The sequence below is a fragment of the Phyllostomus hastatus genome, unplaced genomic scaffold (genome assembly GCF_019186645.2).
Source record: "Phyllostomus hastatus isolate PE091 unplaced genomic scaffold, TTU_PhHast_1.1 phas_scaffold_11, whole genome shotgun sequence".
NCBI lineage: Eukaryota > Metazoa > Chordata > Mammalia > Chiroptera > Phyllostomidae > Phyllostomus > Phyllostomus hastatus.
Genome location: NW_025334005.1, coordinates 4139040 through 4164820, shown reverse-complemented (window position 1 = coordinate 4164820; position 25781 = coordinate 4139040). Strand labels below are relative to the sequence as shown.

Below are 25781 nucleotides of genomic sequence, written 5' to 3'. Positions count from 1 at the left end.
GTCCAGACCACCTCCCACACAGGAACTGCTACCGCAACCCCTATTTTCCAGAGAAGGAAACTGAGGCACGGAGAGGTTAAGCCCCCTGTCCCGAGTCACCGAGCAGGCTGGCTCCGGGCCCCTGTGTTCTTGGCTGCCGTGTGGTGATGCGTGCCTTCCTGCTTGTGCCCCAGACTACGTCTGTGACGTCAGGGCCTACGTCCGCGTCATCCGCCTTTGCGTCCGCGTCATCCGCCTTTGCGTCCGTGTCATCCGCCTTTACGTCCGCAGAACTTGGCACGGTGCTCAGGTTCTCCATGAGGGTTTGCAGTTGGAATAATGAAAAGGTGGGTGATTGAAGGCCAAGGTCACCTATATATTGCAAGAGTCACGGCAGAAGCTCGGTGTATACACCCACCTCTATTGTTGGAGTTTAGACATTTCACTGAGTGTGTGTCATTTTTTAAAATTGTTCCCGCTCAGCAGTTGTTCCTGGGACCGTGCAGCCTAAACAGTTCAGCCTGGAGATATATTTTTTCTCTAATTTTTTCCTATTACTTCAACTCTTAAGATCGATGGTCTCTCCAACATGTTTTAGATAGATGTTGAAATCCCTGTCTGTCTTCCATGCCTTGTAAGTTTTTGTGCTTGTGTTTTATCTCGTGGTCTTTTACCCTGTGTTTGGGAAATTCACGAATGGCCAACTTCCCAGGTAACTGTATCCGCTTCATTGTTCATCCTGTTTACAGGTGGTTTCAGAATTTGTCAGTCACATTTGCAATTTCCAAAATGCTGAGAATGTTTCCTTTCCACAATAGCCTGTTTTTTAAACATTTTATTTATTTATTTATTTATTTATAGATGGAGGAGAAGGAAGGAAGCGTAGAAGAGAAACATCAATGTGTGGTTGCCTCTTATGCGCCCCCTACTGGGGACCTGGCCCACAAGCAAGGCATGTGCCCTGATTGGGAATGGAACTGGGACCCTTTGGTTCACAGGCTGGCACTCAATCCACTGAGCCACACCAGCCAGGGCCACAGGAGCCTGTTTTTAAGAAACAGATATCCTCTGAAGTTTCTCTGAGACTATAAACTGTGGTTTAACTTTTTCTCCTGCTTGCTGCATCCCTTCGCCCCCTCCTGAGCTGGTTCTCCTGCCTGCGGATGTGCTGCTGCACTGGAATTCCTCTGGGGGTCGCTGTTTCTCAGTTGTCTCTTCATACCCATAGATGAGGGGGTCCTGGATAGAACCGCTGGTTGCTGGAAGGTCCTTCCTAGGCCACGTGGGAATTCCGCTCACCCGCCGGGGACTGCAGACTCTGACTGCAAGAGCCCTGGCCGTGGTCACTGTGAGGTGGGGCCACAGGTGAGCGCGTGGCCGGGTGGAGTGAGTGGATCCAATTTTCTCAACAGAGGGCTCCTCCAACGTGGGACCCTTTCGTTGCTGGGTGCTGCTCCCTTCTGTGGCCCTAGCACCCAGGTTCAGAACTCCTGTGAGCTGCGCTTGAGCCTTTGGTCCCTGGGCAAGCACGGGAGTCGGTGGCTAAGGGGTGTTGGGGGTGCCTGGCGTGGCTCTTCTGACGATACCCCTTCTAGTAACTACCCGACGCCCTTGGCCTGCGTCTCCCGTCCCCCACGGCCTCCCACCTGGCGCTACTCCAGGTCTGCAAAAGCTCCAGTTTGGGGGCTCCTTCTTTTCCTCCTGCGTGGGGCTGCGGGCCCCTCGGTCTGTGGGTTTCCTTTGTTCATCTGTCTCCTGATCTTCACGCGTCTTCCCTTCTTACTCTGCCTTTTCTCAGCGTCCTCCGTCTGCTTGGATTTGGGGAGAGCGGAGAGGCAGACCCATGCTCTGTCCACCCCTCGCTCCCCTTCGGGCCCCAGAAACCGGATAACAAGCCTCAGGAGATCCTGGGACGTGGCGCCTCGGGCCTCCTGTCTCCCCTGGGCGATGTCACCCTGCAGGTTCCTTAAAGGCGGGCTCCCGGGCTGGGGAAGCAGTGGCCGAATGGGCCCCGTCTGTGGCTGGGTTGAGACCCGTGAGGAAGAGTGTTTGGGATCTACCTCCTGCAGGGGGCAGAGGGGTGTGCTGGGGAGGATGGAAGCGGGGGCAGTGGGGAACATGGTCCCCGGGCGTCTGTCTTTACGGCTCTCTGCACAAAGAGCACGTTCTAGCTCGGCTGGCGGAGCAGCGTCTCACCACTCTCGTGCGCCCGGCCTCCCTGGGCCATGGCCTGACGAGGCGGAGAGCTGGAATCCATGTGGCTCGGCACTGGGCGAGCGAGGGTGCTTTCTGGCACCTGGTCCTTCCCTCACGCAGCAGACGCTGAGCCGGCAGGGCTTAGGGGCACCGGAGTTTAAGGACCAGTCAAGTTTCCTGTGCTTAAGGAGCTTCGATTTTGATCAGGAGGCGGCGTTGTAAATAAAGACAAAGCCCCCCGCGGAAACCCACCCTGAGGAGGTCTGGGCAGGGCCCGGACCCTGCGCTGCTGCAAGCTCCCGTGTGAGGGCGATGCTGCTGGCCTGTGGGCCACGCTTGGAGGGGCATGGGGAGAGGGAGACCGCAGCTTCCTGCTTCCCCCTTGCTGTCGCAGCCACGGGGATGCGTGGGAGCCCGCCAGGAGCGAGCTGCCCCTGTGGCCTCCAAGGGGGGTGCTGTGCCTGACCCCAGGCCCATGCAGGCCTGAGTCTCGGTGGCGGATCAGCCAGGCCACAAGTCCCCCGCTGCTTTGTATCTCCCTGTCCAGGGTTCGTGCCAGCCCCGGGGGGAAAGCACTGGAGTGGGGGGCGCACCTGGGCAGGACAGCGCCCGTCAGCTTGTTGTTGGGGCAGGCTCCGCTCTCTTCAGAGCTGCGGGGGCTGGCTCTGTCCCATGGTGGGGGCGTGGGTCAGACCAGGGCCTGTGGCCACTCATGGGTCCCTCAGGTCTCAGGGTTTGTCGTAGGGTCCCCATGAGCACCACGCCAGCGAGCACCTGCCCATGGAGTGAGAACACACGCATGTGCTCAGGGACCTTGCATTTCTTAGGGTCGAATGACTCAGCAGCATCCACAGCCCGAGCTCGACTCTCACGGGTTCACCAGGGGTCAAGGTAAAGGCTCCGGGCAGCTGTAGAGTCCCCCTCTGGTGCGAGCAGCCCGTGGTGTTGGCTCAGGGCCAGGACAAGTGTGGTCATCCAGAGGCCACGCTGGAAAACCCTCCCCGTCCAACTGCAGAGCCCTGGGCGCTCTTGGGGCAGAAGCTGTGCCCGCGGGGAGGGCTGCCGACCGATGGCCAACAGGCTTAGTGGTTAATCCAGCATGTGACCGAGAAGGCTCGCTCTGTGCGGCCCCGAGGTCAGCACGCTCCTTGGTTTTGGAAAACAGGTGCTTCAAAATTCTGATGTGCGCTGCGTGCCATCGAGCTCTTGGAAAGGGTCATGCCTTCTAATACTGACGTGGAGGCAGTTTGCTAGGTCGTTCAGTGGGTGGTTTCTCTGGCTGGGCTTCCTCTGCCCAGCCCTTTCTCTTCCAAGTCCACCCCCACACTGTGGCCAGGAAGGACTGTCCGCCGTGGAAACGCCTGGGTGGCTCCCTTGCTCGAACTTGCTCACCAGCCCCCGGGGGCGGGGCCGGGCTGTGGGCGCCGTGCTCCATCCCCACAGGTTCCTCTGGGGCTCAGACCCGCTTCCCCCATCTCTCCCCCCGCAGCAGCCTCAGGACCTTTGCACGTGCTGTCCCCCTTCCTCGAACACTTGTCCCCGCTCCTGCATCCCACCCTCAGCGCTGCGCCCCCTCAGTTCTTCCTAAGCCTCCCTACAGTGAAAATGTCCGCCATGTCCTGCCCTCCCACCTGAGTCCTGTGGATGGAGGGGACTTGCTAAAAAATCATTTCGAGAACCGAATGGGACAAATGAATGTGAACATGAGTTTCCTGGGGCTGCTATCTGCAAGTAGCCCAAACTGGGCAGCGAACGACCAGAGACGTTTACTCTCCCACAGCCCTGAAGGCCAGAAGCCCCAAGTCACGGCGTCTGCAGGGCATCTGCGGGCCCATGCTCCCTCCACAGGCTCTGGAGGACCGCTCTCCGGTGTGCGTTCTGGGTGGGTGGGGGGCTCCAGGTGTCCTCGGCTCGTGGCTGCGTGGCTCCAGTCTCTGCTTCTGTCCTCACGTGACCTTCTGCTTTTCTCCTCCTGCCTCTCCTCATTGCGTCTCTTTATAAGGACACTCGTCATTGGGTTTGGCGCCCTGGAAAATCCGGGATGATCTCCTGTCTAGATCTTCAACTTCACCGCATCTGCAAAGACCCTCTTCCCAAATAAGCCCACACTTGCAGGTTCCGGGGATTAGACGTGGACATGTCAGTGTGGGGACCACCCTTCTCCCCGTTACAATGCCAGTTCCATGGGAATGCCAAGCCCTCGAGCGCATGCGAGAGTGAGCCCACTAACCCCTGGAGTGGGCCAGTCAGGCAGAAACCAGCTGGGGCGACCCCGTGATGCCCTCACATGGCCACAGGCAAATGGAGAGGACAGACAGAGGACAGCTGGCTCCTGTGCCATCGTCCCCCACCCAGGGGCCAGCCCTTCGCATCTCCGAGCCTCTCCTCTGCGGCAGGGGGCCCTGCAGTGGCAGATGCCCTGCAGGACATCTGCAGGAGAGTGGCGTGGGGCTCTGGGCCAGACCGCCGGGGTTTTGCCGCTGATCCTGTGGCATTACCTGTATCCTCGTGGTCACCCACCTGGGAGGTTGTCTGGATCATGAGCGAGGCCACGCCAGGAACCAGCCCAATGTCGGGGGGGGGGGGCGGGGGGCTGCAAGCAACCCACTGTCACTCCTCATAGAGAAGGCGGGACTTCCTGCCTTAGGTTGGGCTCCTCCAAAGCCCAGAGTGTGAACCATTTGTGTGAGGTTATCTCAGGAAAGTGGGCAGGGCAGGGCAGGGAGCCAGCAGGGGGCGCTGTCGAGTGGCTCCATTCTGACTCAGGGCAGAGAAGCTGGCGCGCCTCCACCGGCACAGTGGGGCAGCAGCTCTGGGGTGTTCCGCTCTGCACTCCTGCCCCGCCCCACGTGGGAAGGTCGGCCAGGGGAAGCTGCCAGGGGAAGCCCGCTGATGCCGTAGATGCCATCAGAAGGCACCGGAAAAGGATGCTGCGGGCCCCTGACCCACAAAATCAAAGGAAATGAACAGAAGGTAAGCATCAGGGGGCGGACCCAGGTGGCGGGAGGTGCAGGAAAGTCCAGCCTCACACCTCCCGCCTGGGGAAGAGCCGGCCGGCCGGAGGCTGAGGGTGGCGGGAAGATTCCAAGGGCTTCAGAGCTGTGACGTTCTGGCGTCCAGAGCTCAGAGCTCAGACTGGCGGCGGGTGGCGAGGGCGCGCTGGAGGCGGGGACAACGTTCTGTGCGTGAGCAGTCCTGGCCAGTCTGAGCAAATAAAGCTCCGACGCAGGACTGTCTGGTCAAAGTCCTAATTCCTGGAAACGCAAGCTCAGCGCAGACCCCCTTCCGCCATCTCTCCTCGCTGGGTCAGTCGCAGAGCCTCCTGTGGCCATGGTTCTCAGCCTCCCCACACAGCGAGGGCCAGGCAGGTTACCGCCGGCGGCCCAGACCCACAGACGAAGGGAGAAAACCCTCCCTTAGGTAAACTGAGTCAGGGCGCAAGAGAACATGGCCAAACTCTTTTCAATGACGTGAGAATAACATTGATACCAAAACCTGACAAAGGTCATAGGGAGGGAGGGATGAAGGGGGGGAGGAAGGAAGGAAGGCAGGCAAGCCAAATCTCATATGTGAATATTCATGAAAAACTTGAAATAAAACATTAAAAGCATAATCTGGCAGTGCATTAAAGGAATAATACAACTTGTCTAAGAACAATGACCCCTGGCCCTGGCTGGTGTGGCTCAGTGGATTGAGCACCAGCCTGGGAACCAAAGGGTCACTGGTTCCATTCCCAGTCAGGGCACACGCCTGGGTTGCAGACCAGATCCCCAGTAGGGGGCGCTCGAGAGGCAACCACACATTGATGTTTCTCTCCCTTTTTCCCTCCCTTCCCCTCTCTCTAAAAATAAGTAAATAAAATCTTAAAAACAAACAAACAAACAAACAAACCACTTACCCCTGGAATGAAAGGACGGTTCAGTATTCTTTGGAAAACTCATTAATGTAATTCGGGAAATTCATTAATGGAACTCATCAGATTCACAGATTTAACAAGAGAGGTCATGCCATCAACACCACAGGTGCTGAAAGGCACGTGACAACCCCACCAGCCATCCTTGATTAAAAATGACCAACCGTGAAGCTCTATCACCACAGAGCAGAGAAAGGCCTTTCTGATTATGATGCAAAATCCAAAAGTCAAAAAAGACAAGATTGAACATTTAATTACCAAAAAAACTTCCACAGGCAAAAAAAAAAATCAATAACAATAATGTGCTAACAAAGTCAAAAGACAAAGTAAAAAAATATATATTTGCAACTTTCACCACAGCAGAGCCACCCTAACATATAAGGGGCTTATAGAAACTGGTGAAGCAGCCACGAACTGCAATAAAAAAAATAGACACAGCATACAAAGAAACAGCTTGTAGGGGGAAATACCCCAACATCTTAACTATATTAAAAGATGCTCAATCTCATAACAAAAAAAACAAAACAAAACAAAGCTACATTGAGATGCCATTTGTCACCCATGACATTGGCGGGATGCCACAGGGGCGGTGGTAGCGCCCTGTGTGAGGGAGCCGACTCAGGGGTGCGCTCCAGGGGGGGGCGGGGCGGGGCGGGGGCTGCCTCTGCAAAAACCTGGAGGCCCCTGGGGCATGCGCGCAGCGGCCCGGCTGCTGGGGCCGCACCCTGCAGATGCCGCGCACGCCTTAGGAACAGTGCGCACATTTCAAGTCCTCTGCCACAACGAGCTATTGAATGCCACCCAAGTGTCCATCCACAGGGGGCCAGGTAAGAAATGACGGACATCCAGACAGCGGAATACTACGCAGCTGTAACACACAGAGGAGGACCTCGCGGACGCCCAGGGGGTAAGGTGGGAGATAGACGCAAAATGCAAAACTACCTTCTGTGTGAGGGAAAGTAAAGCTGGGAATGCACGTTTACCCTCCGTGCACGGAGGGGGACAGCCCGAAAGGACGCCTAAGAAACGCGAACAGCCTCCCGGAGGGGGCGTGGCAAGGGCGACCCCTGGGGGTGGGGTGGGGAGGGGCTGAGAGCGCGCGCCTTTTCCTCTTGTTCCTTATGGCACATTTTCTGGTTTCAGACCCTGTGGATTTACTGCCTAGTCAACATTTTAAAACTTGACGCCTATGTTTGAAGAAGTTCTACGCTTTTCTGGGAGTGCCTCCATTGCTGGCGGCCGCTGTCCCTGGGCAGCGGAGGGTGCCGGGAGCAAAGAAGGGTGCCTGTCATTTTCCGCATTCTGGACCTTGGGGCTGTTGGCCGTGTGCACACGCAGCTTCTGGATGAAAAAGGAATGACATTCGCTCATGACGCCGTGTGTCCGAGTGCGCTGAAGCCAGCAGTCGTGGGGGCTCCTCTTGGGCGTGGGATCGTTGGGGTCGGGGCACCAGGGAAGGGACTTCCTTGTTTCTGACCTGAGTCTGTGACTTTTACAACGTGCCTGCCCTCCACCCTCCCTCCCCGGCAAAAAGCACGTGGGAGCCCTCAGGAGGGTTTGCCAAGAGGAGGTTTTGTGTAAGACCTGGGAGATCGAAACCCTCGCTGGGCAGCGACCCGAGGAGCATTCCAGAGGGAAGCAAGAAATGCCTTAAGCTGGGTGTTCCTGGGGGCGTCCCCCCACAGCTGGGCCCTCGGGGAGGAAGGAAGGAGCTGAGGAGGCAAGGTCCACCAGCGTCCCACCTGGGGCTGAGCATGGGCCGCTCCGCACCACCACCCCCCCGCCCCACCCCGGGAGCCCCGTTCTCCAGACAAGGAGAGTCAGACGTTTTGTGGTTACCGTTTCCTTCTTTATTTTTTCTTTTTTGTTTTATTTCCTTTTTTATTTCTTTATGGCTACTGTTTCTTTGGCTTTCTGATGGATCGTTGGCTCTCTTCGCACGGGTTAGTGCGGGAAGCCTTGAACCTGAGACCCCGCAAGGTCCTGGCCCCGCCCCCAGTCTGTGACCCTAGGAAGGCTCCTCCCCTTCTCCCGACCCCGGTTCTCCCCCGAGTGCAGGCAGGGACCGAACCCAGGGGGTCCTGCTGAATCGGAGAGGCCTTGGCGTCCACTGGAAAAGAAACGAAGGGAGAGACATGGGCGAGGTACCACGGTGGAGTGGGGGGCGGGGATGTCGATGGCTGACGTCCATTCTCTCATTAAATCTCACTACCGTAGGTGGGAGGCCGCCAGGTGGAGCAGCGGAGCTCAGGGCCAGAGAAGGGAGGTGAGCTGCCCGAGGCCGTTTGGCAGCTGAGCTCCACCTTGGCTTTAATTGACCAGGAAAACCCACCCCAACGGCAATGCTGGTTCAATGAGAACCAGGGGTTCAATTCACACCAATTAATTTAATGAGACACGTGGAGGGCTTGGGGGCTATAACCTGAGGCTGCCTGCTTCCCTCCCCTGTGCCTCTGCTCCCCACCTGGGCCTGGGAACCCTCGGGGAGATGGGCACTTGTAGCAAGGATGAGGCGATGCTGTAAATGCTGCAGTCCTGGTTGTGACCACCAGGTGGCGGAGCTGCTGTAGGAAGCCCTGCCCCCAGAGGCGCCAGAAAAAAAGAAAATACAAGTCAAAAATCCCTTGGCGTGGAAGCGCGAGGCAGTTGGAAGTTCCAGGAGCCTTCTGTCGCATCCGGGAGGCTTGACCTTCTGCTGTAAGCAAAGCCTCGGGGCGCCCACGGCAGGCAAAGGGCAGGGGGGGAAGAGAACATTTTTTAAAGCCCATGGAAGAAGAAAGAGAAAAGAATTCTTTCCGGTGCCTTGATTTAGCAGCCTCTTTTAGCCCAGAAATTCTCTGCAGGCGAGGCTGGGTCCCACTGCGACGAAATCACCTGAGGGCCTGTGGTAAAATGCATGTTCCTGGGCCCAGGGAACCGGCATTTAGCGGGCCCTCCTGTGGCTTCTGATCCAGGCTCGGGTTTGAAATACGGACATGGCCAGAGAGGGGAAGTCTGTCTTCGAGGTAACGGTGCCGCGTCCGGACCTGCCCTGTGGGATGGCGTCGGCACACAGGCACGCGGCACGGTTTTTTCCATGTGAAAGTCGGCCTTTGGGCTGTCCCAGGTTGGGGTTATGCGCGACTGGCCCCCTGTGCTTTAGTGAGAGGCGGTTCTCTCTCCGCCTCTCTGTTTGCTATTTCAAAATGCAGAATGAGCCCTGGCCGGGTGGCTCAGTTGGTTGGAGCCTCGTTCCGTACACCAGAGTTGCAGGTTCAGTCCCTGGTCGGGACCCATACCTAGGCTGCGGTTCAGTCCCCAGTTGGGGGACATACAGGAGGCAGCCAAAGAATTGATGTTCTTTCACACTGGTGTTTCTCCCTCTCCCTTTCCCTCTCTCTAAAATCGATAAACGTATCCTCGGGAGAGGATTTAAAAAGTGTATAATGAGTTCCTGCCCAGAGAGGCAGAGTGAGGAAGCAGCCTTGGCTTTGAAACCCAGGCCCGGAATCCGACTCCTTGACTTCCTGGCCGGATGACATCTTGGCCAAGTTCCCCGAGACCTGCGAGGCGTTCTGGGAAGCCCAGGGCCCAGATGCACAGCCACGCCTTCCCCACGCACTGGGCACTCAGGCTGCCCTCTGCAGCTGACCCAGCGACTCCCTCTCACAGCCTGGGAGGCGGCTTTGGGCTCCTGGGCTGGCCCTCCTTCCTATCCAAACCCTGAATTCCAGCCTTTGGCTGAGATTTGGTCCACCACAGGCCTGAGGCCCCACGGCAACTGGCCAGGGGCATGGGAAGAGCTCAGGCTTTATTATTATTTTTTTAATATTTTATTTATTTATTTTTAGATAGAGAGGAAAGGAGGGAGAAGGAGAGGGAGAGAAACATCAGTGTGGTTGCCTGTCACATGGCCCCTACCTGGGACCTGGCCTGCACCCAGGCATGTGCCCCGACTGAACCAAAGACCCTTTGGTTCACAGGCTGGTGCTCAATCCACTGAGCCACACCAGCCAGAGCAGAGCTCAGGCTTTAGAGTCTGATTTGAATCCTGACTCTGCTGTGTGACCTGAAGCAAGCTGCCTGCCCTCTCTGAGCCTGTTTCCTTGTCTGGGGGAATTAGCACCACCTTTCTCCTGGGCCGTGATGAGGAGTGAATGAGAGGGTGTGAGCAGCACGGTCGGCATAGAGCAGAGCAAGCAGCAGTCACCAGACTGCACTGGTGTGAGACCCTGGGTCACGGTGGCGTGACTTTGTGACTTTACTCATTTCCCAACCCTGTGCACCTGCCCAGCTCCAGGGCTCACAGAGGGGCTTCTAAGGGATGCCAGGAAATTGTAGCCTTGGTTTCCACCCTTGGGGAGCTTACAGTCTAATAAAGGCCACCTGAAACCTGGAAATGGAAGCTTCCCAAAATAGCGCCGTCTGTGAGTTGGTCTCCCAGTGCTGCCTGGCGGAGGCGCCGGGGAAGGAGGGACTGGTCACAGGCTCGCAGGCGCTCCACCCCCACCCCTGCCTCCTCGAGGCCCAGCTGGGAGGTGGGCCCTTCCCCGTCCTCGCCTCTGCTTCCGCAAGATGGACTGAAACTGTCCAGCATGCGTGAAGGGGGGGGGGCGGCAACTGTTCCCTGACCTAAAGGGCCACACGAGGAGGGTTCTGACAGCTTGAGATCCGGGAGCTCGGTCAGCCGGCCGGCGGGGCGCTGCTGCGGGCATTGTCACAGCAGAGCCTGCCTCTCTCACCCGGGCCCGCGCGGAGACCCAGCCTTGACCCGGGCTGCCAGGCGACGGCCGCCGCGGGTGTTTCCTCCACCGCTGTGGTTCAGTAGCGTCCCTGCAGGGCAGCTTACCATTTTTTACAAAATCTACCTGGCCTTTCAGCATTGGACAGCCAGGGTGCGTCAGGCACCCCAGGCAGCCTGGGCACAGGGGGCTCTGTCCCCCAGTGTCCCCAGAGCGGCAGGGCCCCCAGGCAGTCCCTCCTGGGAACAGGGTGAGCAGGAGCTTCTGAGAGCATCGAGGTCACCTTGGACTGGCTGGGCTGGTTGCTGGTCAGTGGCTCAGCCCACCTATCCAGAGAGGGGGTTGGGGGCAGGCCTGGGGGCCCGGGACCCTGCACTTGCTAGTGGTTCCTGGTGGCAGGCCGGGCACCCACCGGCTCCCTGACTGCTGCGCCCCCACCCCCACCCCCACCCGGCGACCGGCCCTGCGTGCTGGCAGCTCTGGCCCTGTCGTTCTCAGAGCTCTTTGGGCGAGCGGGGGGGGGGGGGGCGGTGTCATCACTCCCCTCCTCCCCTCCGTCTCCATGCCCTCCCGAATGCTTCTGGACTTCTCGGCGGCCACCCCTGGCCACTGCTGCTGGGCCCACATGCTAGACAATGGCATGAGTCCCCTGTGGCCCTCACACCCGAGGCGCTCCTGGTCGTCTCCATCCCACCGGGCCCCAACCATGGGCCCCACCAGTGTCGCTGCTTCCGCCAGCCTCAGTGGCAGCTCCTGGACCCCAACGCCACGGCCTCCCACTGGAGCGAGGCAGCCACGGAGCCCTGTGTGGATGGCTGGGCCTACGGCCGCGGCACCTTCAGCTCCACCATCGTGGCCGAGGTGAGGCCTCCCCACCCACCCCGTAGCTGTCCTCCTTCCTGGCCTCCCAGGAAGGGCGGAGCGGGACTCAAACCCAGGCATCCGATGCCAAAGTCCATTTCTGACCAGGAGGCGGTGCTGCCCTCAGAGAGCAAGGCGTCACTGTTTCCATGACACACACACTCTGCGCATGCTCCGAGGGCTGGGAGAAGGGCGCGCCGCGGCACTAACGAGCGCTCCCACAGCGGGGCTCCGGCCGGCACCCAGGCTTTACTCCTCTGTGCCCGCGTCCCGGGCCCCTCTCCAGGCCCCGCTGTGCTTGCTCCCCAAACAGGTTAGGGCGGAAGTCGACACGGAGCTGGTGCTGCCTGCACGTGGCCGAGGCCACACTAGCGCCATCTTTGCCCCCAGTTTCCTTGTGTATTGTGGCCTCCGATTTTTCAGCGCTTTTGGATTGGCCAGAATCTTCCTGACCCCATGACACTCAGCGAGAGTCACTCGCTCGGCCCGCCCCCTGCCATGGGGAGGTGGGGGGCGGGGCCCGAGGCTGCCATGCGTGGTCCTCACCCACACACGACCATGTCGCCTTTCAGTGGCAGAGTGTCCCGCAGGACCCCGACCCACAGGTGAGCTGTCACATTGATGATGCTGGGGTGCAGCTACAGCGCAGGCCACATGGCCCTGGGTGGTCTGGCCCCCGCCCTGCGGGACTGGCGAGCCCTCCATCTGGTCACATCAGCGCCCTTCTCTGCCACCTTCTGGATACCCTGGTAGGTACGGTGTTGCGCCTTTTCCCTTGGGGATCGCATGAGTGAACAGGAGGGAGACCTAGGTGGGAGGGGGCCCCTCAACCCCGCCACCCTGGCTGGCCATGAGTCCAGGAAGCTGGGAGCCCTGGAAAGGGGTGATGTGAATGGGGCCCTCGCTGGGGAGAGACGGTTTGGGGGTTCAGAGTTCCAGGGAGGGCATTTCATCCAGAGGTCTGGGGTCCCAGCCAGCCCACTGGCCTCCCTCCCATTGGCGTCAGCACCCCCACACGCGGCGGCCTCGCCTGCACATCGCTTGTGGAGCCCGTGGGCGTGCGAGTCATGAGGACGGGCATCGGATATGGAAAGATGTCATCGTCACTATTATTTTGGTGCCACAGAAACCCCTGAGGCCTGCAACTACAGCGGGACCTCGGAACTCCTGGTTAATTCTTCTGGAACTTGTGAGGAGTGCCGAAACTGACGAATGCTGAAACTGACGAGATCCAAACTAGGAAGCGCTTTCTCTTGTGGGGCGGCAGCGTGACTCACACCGGTTTTAGCAAATGTGACGAGTCCCGAGCGAGCACCGAGGGCTGAAACATCTTTTTCTCCAGGCGAGTGCAGAGTTTGCCAAGTTCTGGAGCCAACAGGTACCGGGGCACCACTGTACCCGCCTGGGCGGGGACTGGAGGAGGACATATGGGAAACATACACGAATTCAGGTCCCCGTGCGTTCTCTTGGGCCCCTGAGCCGGCGCTGAGCTCACCTGGGCCCAGGGAAGCCCGCTGTGGGTGTAGGGAGTCGTTCCGGCCGGCTCACCACGTCTCAGGCACTCCCTGCACTCCCGCCCCGCGCACGGCAGACACGTCAGCAGACAGAGCCACTGACCCCGTGCAGTTTCACTGCATACACAGGATCCCTGAGCAAGGGCGAGGGTCGCCGGCAGGGACGCAGCTCAGGCGGGCCACCCTGGTCGCACTGATTGGCTGTGCCCTGGGAGCTGCTGGTGACACCAGATATGTGTTAACATTTCTTCTAACGAGGGAGGGATGTTATCACCAGAGTTTTCAGCTGAGGGCTGAGGCCTTGAGAGGGCCAGCCGCTTGCCCGAGGCCGTGCAGCTGGTGAGGGCCAGAGGCAGGATGGGAACCCAGGCCAGTGGGCTCTTTGAACCGCTGTCCAGCTGCCTCCAGAAGTTTCTCTCGGCTTCTCTGCACGCTGGGCAGAGATCCTGCTGGCCGGGGAATGCTGCCCCTTTCACCAGGGAGACCCTTCCCCCTGCCGACCTGCCCCAAGGCTGGGAAGAAGCAGACTTGTTTGTAAAACCATTCGGTTCGGCTGGCAATGTTTTTAATGCGTGGGTTGTTTTTTTTTTAGTTCAGCATGATGTCAGCTTTCCGCCACGACAATGGCCCCAGAGTCAGCCTGTGCCCACGCAGCCTGGGCGCCTGCTGCGTGCACTGCCCAGGTGGGCAGGATCCGGCTTCCAGGGAGCCAGATGGGATGGTCCTGGGGGGAAGGCTCTGGCCCTCGTCCGAAAGTCTCAGAGACTGCGTCTCCCGGCCTGGCGTCAGCCTTGCAGAGGGAGGTGCGGCTGCCTTCTCCTCCCTCCTGTGGCGGGGGCGGGTCTGCTGCCTGCCATGCCCTCCACACCTGGCCTGTGGGGTGGGCCCGGCACGCGTGGGGAAAGCAAAGACCCAACCAGGCTGTTCTCTAACAGGCGGCTGCCAGAATCTTCATGACGGCTAATGAGTCCTGGCAAACCGGACCGAGCCCTTCAGGAACTCAGAAACGTGGCCAGGGTAAATGGCGTCAGGGATGCCAAGAAGACACTGACCATAGAGGTGAGGTGCTGCTCTTTGTGACATCCCAGAGTGTGGGGTGTGGCTGGGAAAGGACATCTGCTGATAGAGTATCAGTATTATCACCATCTTCGCCACTGCCCACTCCCCTACCACCTCCATAACCACCACCATTACTGTCACCTTCACCATCTCTATCATCATCACCATTGTCACCACTGTCACCTTCACCACCATCATTTTCACCATCCTTATCAGCACCACCATCACCACCACCACTGTCACCACCACCAGCACCACACTCACCACCAGCACCACCAACACTATTATCACACCACCACCATCACCACAATTACCATCCTCATTGCCACCACCATTAGCACCATCAGCAGAACCACCATCACCACCACCATCATCACCACCACCATCACTTCTACACAAATATAACTACCATTGCTACCACCAACAGTAACACCACCACTATATCAACAGGGTCACAACCATGCACACCCCCACCATCACCTTCACCGCCCCATCAGCACCTCACCAGCAGACCACAACGATGAACTTCATCTGCATCACCACCAGCATCACCAGTACCATCACCAACATCACCATCAGCATCCCCACGAAGCACCGTCATCCCCATCACTATTACTATCGCCAACACCTTCACCGCCATCACCACCACCAATAACAATACAACTGTTACCAACAACACACCCTCCTCCCCACCTCTGTCATTCACCGCCCTAATGCACATGCACCTCACACCCGCCTCAGGGGCCTCCCTGTGTGTTTGGGGACGGGATGTTCTTATCCAAAGGCAACTGTTTCAGGGCGGTAGGTGTGGGAGAGTGTGCAGCCAGAGACTAGAGGACGCAGATCACCCAGAGGCAGGAGGATCAGGGAAGGCTTCCAGGAAGAAGCAGTTAGAGCTAACCAGGGCTGAACTGAGCACCAGGCAGGCGGAGCCCAGAGGTGCAGTGGGAGGCTGGATGGGCCCTTGGGGCGCAGAGAGGAGCCAGTTCGGCTGGAGTGGGCAGGCCCTGACGTCAGCCTCGATGAGTGAGGGAGGAGGGAGGGGCTCTGCATAGTAGCTGCCGAGAGCACCCCGCAGCCCGGAGCGCAGAGGGCCGGAGCCGGGACTTGAGATTCCGTCCTCGGTTCCAAGTAGGCAGGCCAGGTCTTCAGAGGAGGCTCGGCCAGGAGGCAGAGAAAGCCCTTCCTGTCCCCATCCCACCCTCCTCCGAGGGCCCTCCAGTCTCCAGAGGTCAAGCCCAGGCTCCCCCACCACTCTGGACACCATGCCCTGGCCTGGGGGTGGGGCGGGGCCTCGGGCCTAACACTCACTGTGGTCCTGTGCCCACCGAGGTGCTAATGTGCGCCACGGAGGAGGCGGTGGCCTCTGCCAGGGCCTTCCAGTCGCCACTGGACCGGTTCCGCGTGCCCACACTCTGTAGGAGAAGCTGCTGTCTGTTATCAGTGATGTACGCCACCCCTGTCTACCCTCCTGGGAGCAGAGCTGCAGTGGGGAGGGCGGGGGGGGGGCGATGTTGTGTGGGGGCCCCTGCAGGCCTCTGGGGGTGCTCAGGCACCTCAGGCTGGGACAGGCAGCTCCTCAGGAGGCAGGAGTCCTGGAAGGCAGGGGACAGGCAGTAGGTGCTGATGTGGCCCGGAGGCTAGCTCCTGCTGGGGGGACCCCGGGCCAGGCCAACAGCACAGGGTGGAGGGAGAGCCCGGCCCAGCAGGAGCTGGAGCGGCCCCTGCGTTTCAGCAATGGACTCAATCCAACAGCGCACTTCTCGGGGGCGGGGGGCATGGGGCCCCTCCTTACGCCTCTGAGCCACCCTGAGGAAGCTCATTTACACGCACAGGTGGGGCCAGAGGGGTCCAGAGCGGCAAGAGGACTTGCTCAAGAAGACAAGCAGGCATTGGAACGGAGGCTGAGCTGCCTCGTCCCCCAGGTGTCACCTGCAGGCCCCACGCGGAGTGTGGGACCCTCGCCTCCCCACCAGGGAGCCCTGCCCTGGCACCCAAGGGGCCTGGGACCTAGAAAAGCCCCCTTCATAAAACACATGCAGCCAAAGTGGCTTCTACGAGAGCACACTGAAAATCGAGAGTCAGATTCAGTGGGGACTTACCTTGAAATAAAACTGAAGATTAGGAAAATGTTTATTTTATGCTATATTTAGCCACACACGTGTTATGAGGACAAACATTCACTACATCTTAGATCAGAGAGTGGATCAAATGCTTTATTAAAAAAAGATTGTGCCCTGGCTGGTGTAGCTCAGTGGATTGAGCATGGGCTGCGAACCAAAAGCATCGCAGGTTCGATTCCCAGCCAGGGCACATGCCTGGGTTGTAGGCCATGGCCCCCAGCAACCACACATTGATGTTTCTCTCTCTCTCTCTCTCTCTCTCTCTCTCTCTCTCTCTCTCTCTCTCTCTCTCTCTCTCTCTCTCTCTCTCTCTCTCTCTCTCTCTCTCTCTCTCTCTCTCCCTCTCTCTCTCTCTCTCTCCCCCCCTCCCTTCCTTCTCTAAAAAAAAAAATAAATCTTTTTAAAAATTTTTAAAAATATTGTATTTATTTATTTTTAGAGAGAGGGGAAGGGAGCGAGAAAGAGAGGGAGGGAAACATCCCTGTGTGGTTGCCTCTCGAGCGCCCCCTAAAGGGCTGGAGACACCAGACCTTCCGTTTCTAAGGAGGGACAGCCCGGCCCCGCCTCCTCCACCGAGACTTTGAGACTCCGTTCTACCATGAGTCCATCTTTCAAGACAGAGAGAAATGGGCCACCGCAGAGGGACAGAGGCCTCTCTGGTGAGCAGAGCTGGAGCCGGGCCGTGGCACCAGAAACAGAGCCGGAGGCCGGAACAAGGGGCGGCTCAGCCTGCCCCTCGGAGTCCCTGTCCGCACGGCCCGTCAGGCCTTCCCTCTCGTCTCGGCCTCCGCCCATGGCCCAGCCCTGGGACGGGTGAGGCCACTGCCCTCCCCACCCCTTCCTGGGGCAGCCCGACCCCGCGGGGAGACACGACTTACATTTGGTAGCTTCTGCGGCTCTGGCAGTGACACGCTCAGGCTGGGCTGTGTCCTCCGGGGGCAGCCTCGGGTCAGACGGTGCGGCAGGGGCGCCCTCTCCCGGCGGGGCAGGGACCAGACCCCCGGCTTGGCCCTGCAGCTTCTCCCTCGTGATCGCCTTCTCCGGGCTGGTCCACAACCTGCAGAACCTGGGAGACTTCTTCCTCCTCCGAGTCCTCTCGGCGCCGTGGACTTGCTGGGCCGGGCCGCCAACAACTTCTCGCTCAAGTTCTTCGGCCGCCGCGTGACCCCAGCCAGCTCCCAGGCCGCAGCGGGCCTCTCCGTCCTGGCCCACGTGCTGGGCCCACAAGGCGAGGCCAGGGTGGCGAGCAGGAGCAGACAGGGCGCCACTGACCGCCGGGGCCCAGCTTCCCTGCCCACCGCTCTGGACCGACCACCCGGGCCTCCTTCCCCTCCCCCATCCCCAAGGCTGGGCGGGCCCACTGTCCCAGCTCTGCCCAAGTAGCCGCTGCCTGTCTTCCGGAGGAAATTGAGGTTCAGAGTGGTGATGTCACGTGCCCAAGATCGCTCCGCCAGCAGGTGCCAGAGCCAGGGCTCAGGGCAGACCTTGGGGCCGGGGCTGGAGCCTGCGTGGGGGGGGCGGGGGGGCGGCGCAGAAGGGCCGGGGAGGCTGAGACAGGCGTTGGGTTGCTGCACAGGAGGCAGGAAGGGTGCCTGGAGGCCAGGCACCGAGCCCGGTGAGTGTGATGTGGCGTGCAGGGAGCCAGGGCGGCTGCCGAGGGCCTTTGTCGTCCTCTTTTATTTTGGAATGAGGCTGCAGGGCCCTGGAGAGCCTCTCTCTGTGCCCTTTGTTTCTCAAGGAGGGAGACTGGGCCCAGCCGTGTGGCTCAGTTGGTTAGAGCATCATCGGGGTATGCCAAGGTTGCTGGTTCGAATCCCAGTCACAGCACACAAAAGAATCAACCACTGAACACATACATAAGTGGAACAACAGATCAATCTCTTTCTCTCCCTTTCCTTTCCTCTCTCTCTAAAATCAATAAATACATTAAAGGAGGGAGACTGGGGCAGAGGCAGGGATGGCTGGAGTGTGACTGGACCTCAGCTTCCTGGAGAGGAACGCTGCTACCCACCCACGCTCTCTGTGAACCCCGGGGGTCCCCACCTGCAGGCCAAGGGAGAGTGAGAAGGTATCTGGTACCTGGGCCCTGCGTGACCCTCTCCTTCATGGAAGGGCCCCGGGCTCTCAGGCCCCAAGGAGCAGTGCCCGGCAGCCACCAGGTAGGAGGCAGGCCCCCTGTGCCGCCCTCAGCAGCCCCGCCATGCTCACCCAGCCCAGACCCGGCTGCCTTTGTGCCTTGCCTCCCCGCCCCCAGCCGCCTGCCATGACATCACCTGGCCCTGAGTCCCCACCTGACCCCAGGCGGCCTTGCATGGCCCGGGGCCTGCCTTCAGCCCAACTGTGGCAGAAAAAGAAACTGCTCTCTGTAACACTTGCAAGTTTTGTCCGGACAAAAGCTGAGTAAAAGTTATTTTTAGGTAAGGAGCCGGCTAGCAAGACGTTGCTATGTAACATTATCTCAAGGTCACTAACCTTGCCCCTGCTTCTGAATGCTTGCTTTCAGCAGCTGGTTCCCCCTCCCTTTCTGCCTGTGTAACTGGTATATGAAAAGGACCCCTAACCCAGCCTTTTTGGGCTCAGGATTTGGAATTAACCCCTGAAGTCCCACCCCGGGTAATAAAGTTTGTGCTTTGTTATCTCCCGAGTGTGGGTGGATTTTCCACAACACAACGAAGCCTTGAAGACCCAGCGCCTCAGCCCTGGGCTGGCGGGGCCACCTCTCGGGCCGACCCACCCCACCATCCTCTGTGCCTCTGCCCGGACTTGCAGAGCCTGTGCGCAGTCCCGGGAAAGGGCTGTTTTGGTGTGTGCTCAACCCACTACCCTGTCTGCGAGGCCGAGCTCTTCCCAACCTCGCTGCAGCAGGCTGGGCCTCAGGCTGCACCCCGAAGGGGCCGCCGGACCTGGGGGTGGGGGAGAAAGGGACACCCCGGGAGGGTCCGTGGGGAGGCCGAGGAGGGCCGGGCACCCAGGGATACACAGCAGAGGGCAGAGGGGACCCAGCTGCTGACACAGAACTGACCGCACAGCCCCGCTCCCTTCCCCCGAGGCCGTCCTCAGCCAGGGCCTCCCAGAGCAGTCTGTCCCCAAGCCCCGCCCCGGGAGGCCGCCGGACAGCAGGGCCCCCAGCAGGCCTCCCAGCCTGTGATGGGAAACTACTCTCTGTTCGGGCAGGACCCGGTGAGGACACCAGCAGCTGCCCTCCCACCCGCTCCCTGCTGCCCCCTTGTCCCAGCAGAGTCCCCTCCTCAGAACCCGAGGGTTCCAGGGGACACAGACAGAAAACAGGTGGTCTCAGGTTAGACCTCCCCCCACACCGGGCAGCTGGGTAGACTGAGGCTTCAGGACTTAGTGTCACGGGACTTCCTTCACAGGAGGTCAGGAGTGGACCGCAGCCCCCCTGACTTCCAGCCCCGTGCTCCCCCTCACTCATGGCGCTCACTCACGCACGTGTCCAGCCTTCCATTCATTTTCTTGATGCACATGGACTGATTTTGTGGATACCATATAGAAAGTGCAAGCTGGCAACTCTGGCATAGCGGGAGCCCCGAGGCCAGCCCCCACATTACCTGAGACCAGAGTGGAGTGGGCCCTGGATAGTTCCCATGAAGGATGCTGGATGTTCCCAGGAAGCAGAGGCCCCCTTTCTGGATGGGAAAATCTAGGTAGGCTCCATGGAGGAGGTGACATTATGGAAGGCCCTGAAGAGGACAACTGCTTTATTCCAGCTTTTCCTCCCCTGGCATCATCTCCTGACCCAGCCCAGTGTTCCTTCCCATTCTTTGGTGAAGCCCTCCCCTCTAAAGTGCCAACAAGGACGAGGGTGTGGGCCATCCCCTCTGCCCACAGGATGACAGCAGGTGGCTTCCTGCAATTAGTAGGTCAGCTTGGGGCTATGCGGGGCCCCCTGCTGGGTGTGCCCCCCCCCAGGCCCGGCCCCTGCTGCCTGCCCTCTCCTATGGTGCTCTCCCCATCTTTCCAGTCTCGTCCTGCTCTTCCTTCTGGAGACTCGGGGACTTCCACTCCCTGCCACTACCCAGGACCTGGAGGAGCAGCAAGGGACTCCCTCTCACACAGGGATGCGGCTGGGCAGGGCCGCAGACGCGGCCGCTCACCGGCCAGGGAGACGTCCTGGCGGAGAGGGCAGTGCCTGGCGGGGCTCGCCAGCAGGATAGCAGCAGCTGCAGAGGGGTGGCAAGGCTTGTGTTTCTGGAACCATTTAATCCTGACAACACCCTGCCAGGGAGAGACCACTGCTATCTGCCTTTACGACAACCTCAGAGAGGTGAAGCGACTTATTCCATGTCTCACGGGCGACAGTGCCTTAGGCAGGAAAACACGATGATAGTTACAAGCCCAGCGGATCTGCAGCCAGACTGCCTGGCGCTAACTCCCTGTCTACCCGGGCGTGCCGCTCGCCTCTCTCAGCAAAACTGCCTGCAGAGGGACAGCGTCCGCCGTCCGGGTCCAGTCTTCCCCCGGAGAACTCCGGGCCCAGGCAGAGCCACAGGTGAGTTCTCTTGGCCCCTCCGGGAACCGGCCACGTGACTGTCATGCATGTGCTTGGAGAGAAGAGTCCCCAACCTCATTTCACAGTCAGGACTGCCTTTATGTTTCTGCTTCCTCATTCGTAAAACAGGCGTTAAAAAAAAGAAAAAAGGAAAAACCAGCCCATCTGGAAGAGTCGTTTTTGGGTGTGATGCGTGGTTACAGGGAAGCACCCAGGACAGGCCCAAGCCCTCCGCACGAGCTCACCGGGGGCCGCTGCCCTGGCCGGGGGCGGTGCTCATGAGGAGCCCGAGTGGGCCAGCAGGGCAGGCCCTGCGTCCCGGTGATGCTAACAGCTGGCGCTCAGTGGGCCCCTCCTGCTTCAGCACAGCCCCCCACCCCCGTGTCATCCAACGGCAGCCCCACACAGCGCTGTCGTGTGCCAGCTCACCGTCAAAGCGACGGAGACATGGGGAGGTCACATGACTCATTGGAGAACGCAGGGATGCTGGGACCTCACTCACTCTGTCACCGCATTTGATTGGTTGTGTCCCTGCGGTGTTCCAGGCTCCGCCCAGCACGTGGTCGATGAGCCCAGCCCCGCGGAGTTTGTGCTACTGCCCTACTGCCGGGACACTGGACTCCCGGTCCCACCCTCCCCGCTCTGAAGGTGCAGCAGCTGCTTCCCCACTCACCTCTGCCCTCTGTTGCTTATTCTAGGGCGGCCGCAGCAGCAGCAGCAGCCAGGGGCAGCCGGCGAGCGGCCATCAGCCCTGACAGCACCTGGTTCCAGGAGTTCTGCCTGGGTGGAGCCCCTTCGGCCAAAGATCCCTGCGGAGGGACCCGCCTCGTCTCCCTTCAGAGGGCAGAAGCCTGGAGGGCCGGGTGTGGCCGGGCCAGGCCGGCTGCTGCCCTCCCCACTCTGGTCAGAGCGCCCGCCTCAGCCCCGTTGTCGTCGGGGCCCACCTGGCTGCCTCCGGTCTCCACACCTTCACTCAGCACCCTCCACTCCCCACCCCACCAGAACCTGGCTCTGCAGGGTCCGCACCCCAAGCTTCTGGAGCAGACCCCAGGACAGACAGGGGCAGCTCCAGACAGACCTGGGTGCGGTCTCTCCCCCCACTTCCAGAGTCCTCACCTGTGAAGAGGGAGCGACCACAGAACCTTCCTGGGCGGGGGGCAGGGGGGGCGCGCGTGGCGGCAGGGCTCAGGGCTCTGAGCACAGGCCAGGCTCCAACAGGCAGAACTGCCCGCAGCTGCCCGAGCCGGGTGTTGAGGTCGAGTCCTGCCCCGAGGCACCTGCTGAGGAGGCAGGTGGGGGCAGGAATCCAGCCTGGGGCTACACTGGCCCTAACAGGGGCTGTGTTCACAAGGAGAAAGGGTGATTTCTTTTTTTTTTTAAATCCCACCTGAGAATATGTTTATTGAGTTGAGAAAGAAAGAAGGAGAAACATCGAGGGAGACACATCCGGCATGCACCCGGACCAGAGATTGTACCCACAACCCAGACATGTGTCCTGACCGGGAACCGAACCCGCAACCTTTTGGTGCATGCGCAGTGTGCCGACCAACCCCGCCGGCCAGCCAGGGTGACCCTGCTGGTGAGGGGGGTGTTCCCTGCCCTGGGGTCACGGGGACAGTGGCCTCACACCACAACAGACACCCGGCCCTGCGTGGAGGAGGTGGGCTGCACTTGATCCATCGCGGGCACGCACGGCCGCACACCACAGGGGGCACACGGGGGTGCGCGGGAGCAGGGGGCCACCTGGGGCTGTGGGAGGAGGCCCCGCCCCCCCGGGGGGTCGGAGGGCCTGGTCCCTGAGGGAGGGTGTAGTGGGCTTGCTTGGTGATTTCACGGGTTGGCGGGAAACTAACACACGGAGAACAGGGAGAACAGGGTCCCCTGGTGCCCTGGACGGGAGCGCTGTTTGGCCAGGGGACCTTGTCCATAGCAGCAGGCCGGGGACAGACACTAGCAGTTAGGTGTCAAAGAGCACGTGACACGGGGCCTCAATTTCGGCCTCACACCTCAGGGCACCTTTTGGTTGCTGGTCTGTCTCAAGGGGCCACCTTTTCCCAGTTCATGCAAAGCCTCTCCAGCAGCAGCCTGGGCTGTTGAAATGATAGGATAACTGAGGCCGGCCACCTCTTTGAGAGGTGAAGAAGCTCAAGCCCGGAAAGATGGGGTGACGTGCTGAGATTCCCACGGTGAACCCTAGCCGGACGCCCAGTCCAGGGCTCTGCCCGGAACACCGAGTCCCTCGGCCTCCCCTGCAGCGCTCCGTGCCCGGTTAGCCTCCGTCCTGTCCCAGAGTGACACCTTCCCTGGGGATCTGCCCTGTAGACCACAGCCCGCTCTCCTTGACGATACAGGGAGACCTCCAGCCCCAGGCTCCCTGCCCTGGGCACCCCGATTCCTTCTCACACCCGAGACACCACAGACCAGTGACACCCAATTCCAATCAGACCCCCTGTCTGCGTAATGCCCTCTGGTGTCTGGTGGTGACCATCGTACTTCCCCCGCCCACAGGCCCCTGTGGGTCCCCAGCCTCCCTTCACGACTAAATTCTAAATGATTTAAATGACACAAAGCATATTATTGTTATCATGGAGTTAAATTAGAAATTAGTAGCAGAGCAGTATCCAAAAAGACCCCTTAAACTAAACAACACACATCTAAATGACCCATCGCTCAAAGAAGAAACCACGACTTCGGGCCAAGATGGACACGTAGGTAGACACACTGTGCCTGCTCTCACAACCGAGAGAAGGACAACAACAAACTTAAACACAAAAAACAACCCGAACTGCCCGAAAATCGAACTGCATGGAAGTCCAACAACCAAGGAGTCAAAGAAGCATTCGTCCAGACTGGCAGGAGGGGCGGAGCCGGCAGCCAGGTGGGGAGGACTTGCAGGGAGGCAGCAGCTGGCGGAGCAGGCGGTCCCACATTCGTGGGCAGACAAACCGGGAGGAACAACTGGGGAGCGAGACAGACTGTGCAACCCAGAGTCCCAGCGCGGCGAGATAGAGCCTCAGAACCCCCGACTGAAAACACCTGTGCGGGTTGCGGCGGCAGCGGGAGAAACTCCCAGCCTCACAGGACAGTTCGTAGGAGAGACCCACAGGGTCCTAGAACGTACACAAGCCCACTCACCCGGGAATCAGCACCAGAAGGGCCCACTTTGCTTGTGGGCAGTGGGAGAAGGGACTGCAAACAGGCAGAGAACAGAGCAAGCGCCATTGTTCCCTCTCGGGCCCTCCCCCACATATAGCGTCACAAACCAGCGACTGGGCAGCCCCGCCCCATGAACACCTAAGGCTCCGCCCCTCACTAAGTAACTGGCGTGCAGAGACCAAAAAAAAAAAAAAAGGGCCCAAATGAAAGGACAGATCAAAGCTCCAGAAAAAGTACAACTAAGCAACGAAGAGATAGCCAACCTATCAGATGCAAAGTTCAAAACACTGGTAGTTAGGATGCAGGAATGATTGAGTATGGTCGTAAAATACAGGAAAAAGTGAAGGCTATGAAAAGTGAAATAAAGAAAAATGTACGGGGAACCCACAGCGGTCGGAAGGAAACTGGGACTCTAATCAATGGTGTAGACCAGAAGGAAGAAATAAACATTCAAGCAGAACAGAATGAAGAAACACAAATTCAAAAAAAATTAGGAGAGGCCTAGGAACCTCCAGGACAACTTTAAATGTTCCAGCATCCAAATCACAGGGGTGCCAGAAGGAAAAGAGGAAGACCAAGACATTGAAAACTTATTTGAAAAAAATAATGAAGGAGAACTTCCCCAATCTGGCAAAGGAAATAGACTTCCAGGAAGTCCAGGAAGCTCAGAGAGTCCCAAAGAAGTTGGACCCAAGGAAGCACACACCAAGGCACATCATAATTACATTCGCCAAGACTAAAAATAAGGAGGAATCGTAAAAGCAGCAAGAGAAAAGGTGACAGTTACTTACAAAGGAGTGCCCACTAGACTATCAGCTGATTTCTCAAAAGAAACCTTACAGACATGAAGGGGCAGGAAAGAAGTATTCCAAGTCATGAAAGGAAAGGACCTGCATCCAAGATTACTCTATCTAGCGACGTTATCATTTAGAATGGAAGGGCAGATAAAGTGCTTCCCAGGTAAGGTCAAAATAAAGGAGTTCCTCATCACCAAACCATTATTATATGAAATGTTAAAGGGACTTATCTAAGAAAAAGAAGATGATCAAAAATAGGAACAGTAAAATGACCACAAACTCACAGCTATCAACAACTGAACCTAAAAACAAAAACAAACTAAGCAAACAACTAGAACAGGAACAGAATCACAGAAGTAGAGATCAGTGGGGGCAGAGGGGGTACGGGATGAGGCACAGAGAATAAGAACCATAAGTTGTAGGTACAAAATAGACAGGGGGAGGTTAAGAACAGCATAGGAAATGTAGAAGCCAAAGAACTTATATGTACAACCCATGGACATGAACTAAGGGGTGTGGGAATGAGGGTGGGAGGGGGTGCAGGGCAGAGGGGAATAAATGGGGGGGAAATGGGACAACTGTAATAGCATAATCAATAAAATATATTAAAAACAGAAATCACAAAGGAAATTAGAAAATGTTTTGAAATGGATTTAAATATTTTAAATGACATATCAAAATTTGTAGGATGAAATTAAAGCAGTGACTAGAATAAAATTTATATCATTAAATGCCTACATGAGAAAGGAATTCTCAAATACATCAGCTTAAGAAATCAGAAAAAAATAAGAGCTAATTCCTTAAAGTAAGCAGGAGACAGGAAATAATAAACAGCAGTAATCTGAAAATCATTAAAAAATCGCTAAAACCTGAAGCTGGTTCTTGGAAAAGATCAATACAATGTATAAACCTCTAGACACACTGATCAGAAGAAAGAGAGAAAAGACACATC

General features: G+C 58.5%; 1 pseudogene; it reads left to right on the top strand.

The window, feature by feature from the left end:
* The first annotated feature begins 6779 nt into the window (after window positions 1-6779).
* LOC123829224 lies at window positions 6780-20541 on the top strand (annotated as a pseudogene).
* The last annotated feature ends 5240 nt before the right edge of the window (window positions 20542-25781 follow it).